Source organism: Lycium barbarum, chromosome 6, assembly GCF_019175385.1.
Source record: "Lycium barbarum isolate Lr01 chromosome 6, ASM1917538v2, whole genome shotgun sequence".
Taxonomy (NCBI): Eukaryota; Viridiplantae; Streptophyta; class Magnoliopsida; order Solanales; family Solanaceae; genus Lycium; species Lycium barbarum.
In genome coordinates, this window is record NC_083342.1 from 116,295,783 (window position 1) to 116,298,237 (window position 2,455).

Here is a 2,455-nt window from a genome sequence, read left to right on the forward strand (position 1 = left end):
AGTTCTTCTCAAATTGGTGTATTTCAAAGGAGGAGAAGTGTCCTCCTTATATAGGGGCAAAACTTGGCCTCCAAGTTGTGCAAAAAGAAAAGAGAAAAATTGGCAATTTTTCTCCTCCACATCACCAAACTTTGGCTCCAAGAAACAAAATTTGGCTCCAAGAAACAATCTCTACCAAGAGATTTCCAATTAGGCTCATGCCTATTACAAAGGTATAATGAGCCAAAAGATAACCATATTACAGATAGATATCAACAGGGATTATGTTTGATGATGATTAGATAGATATCAACTTAATTGGGACTGCCTAGTTATCAGTGAGTTGTCTTTACAGGGATTATGTTTGATGATGACAATTTAGCTCAACCACAAAGCAATATAAAGAATTCTTTTGTCATGTAAATTATGTTAATGTACTACACTATATAACTCAAATTTAACTTTTTTTCATATACACTGTGCAACTACATCTTCAATAACCACTTTCATATTAATGTATTATGATATTATCTCCCAACTCCGCTAATGTGTTAAGTCGCACAGCAGTGGTTTAATGATATTTTGTCCCTTTATAAAACTTTGGATAATACTCTTCTTTTGAGTAATATTTGCAATTGAATTAGAGTCAAGGTCCATTTTTTTGTTATCTTAATGCTGTATAGTCTATAAAAGTTAACTCCATTGAGAGTTTGGCCCAAAATAGTTTTCGGTTAGGCTTTACCCCTTTTGTAGGTCGATGTCAAAAAGAAATGATTCTCCGGTTTTAGGAAGTTAGACAAACTTGAATAATGAAAAAACGACGAGCATGGACAAATATGAGCATAACCAGGCTACTGCCAACTCCATCAAGATACTAGCCAAAAGCAATTTAAAGAATGTTTTTTATTAACTATATAGAAGAGTGAGTTTTGAAGGAGGATCGACATAGTTGCTTCCATGTCAATAAATATAAACTACGGCCATTTTTGTCATCCCCTAATAGCTGATATCGCATTAAATATTTTGGTTATTCAACGTGGCTTCTAATCGTATAGATAGCGCATATATTTAATTCCACCGCACGGGATTTCATCTTCTTTGCTTCAGAGATACTGTTTGTAATACTGATCTGATAATCTTCAGGTTAGCTGTTCTTCATCCTTTTAGCAACATCTTCTGAAACATTCTTCCCTCTTTCTTCCAGTTAAATCTTTTTAAATTTAGGATTTTGTGGTTTCTGAGTTTGAGATTAGTTCTCAAAGGGTTTTCTGGGATAAAATCCTCAAACTGCAACCTACGAGCATTCTTGGAGTTTTCGGACGGTGGAATGCGAATATACTGAGGTATAACCCCTTGAATTTTATACTTATATATAAGGGAGAATATGCAAGTTTTGTAGTTCTCACATTTTTTATTGGTCAATTATGTTGCACCAAGTGTGTTCCAATTGTTGCATTTTGGTTGGTTATTCCCAATTCTTAACACCAATTATTTTTCTTAAGCTCATTCCCTCTTTAATTTGTATATTGATATTGTAATAATTTTTTGTGTTTTTTTTTTTTCTCTTTACTCCCTCAGTTTTGTATTATAGAGCAATATTTTTAACTTTTATACTTAGTTCAAAATAAATATTACTATTATAAATAAGGGACAACTAAGAGGCTTTTGTAGTCCTCACAAAAACTTTCAATAAAATGTCAAATTTTTCAATTAATTATTTCTAGGTCCTAATCTTATTTTAAAAATAAAATTTACTTTTTGTTCTTAAGGTCTACTTTTCGAAAACTGTTGAACTTTCTACCTCATTTTTTCTTGTTTTTTGATTTTCTATCCGGTGCCCGATATCCGCATTTGAGCCCGATTAATCTAGATAATTCGCATTTTGTAGCGCCTATTCGGGGAAAGCGCTCCCTCCAAAGATTTTTTCATACCAAGCTCAAACCCTTGACCCCTAATTAAGGGATGAGCAGCCCCATCCGCTGCACAAATTTTGTATTTGTCTTAAAAGTTCATTAACTATGTATAGATTATGAATGAACAAAATAACTTTAAATAAATTAGGATCCAGAACTCATGACCGTCAAATTCTGATTCCGCATTTGATTTGAAGTAAATAATTTCATCAAAATGAAAGTTAAAATATTAAAGGAGTGAAATGAAAGTTTTGCTTTTATATATTGAAAATATACTTATATGAGATTTAAATATTACTAACATAAATTATATTTCTTTAATTAAAATATCTACTTTTATATATTAGGTTTGGGCCCAAGCTTAGCACGGGTCTTTTTGGTTCCCCCATTTTAATTTATTGTTAAGTCGAAGGCCGATTCTCTTCTAATTTAGAGATATAACCTCTTTGAAATTTTTTATTTTGTTTTTGAGGTAGGTATGACAAGTGTGAAAAGGAATGTTTGTTGGACACCCACTCATTGTCCAGTTCCGGCTAGCACTCCTCGTTGCCTTTGTTTGCACG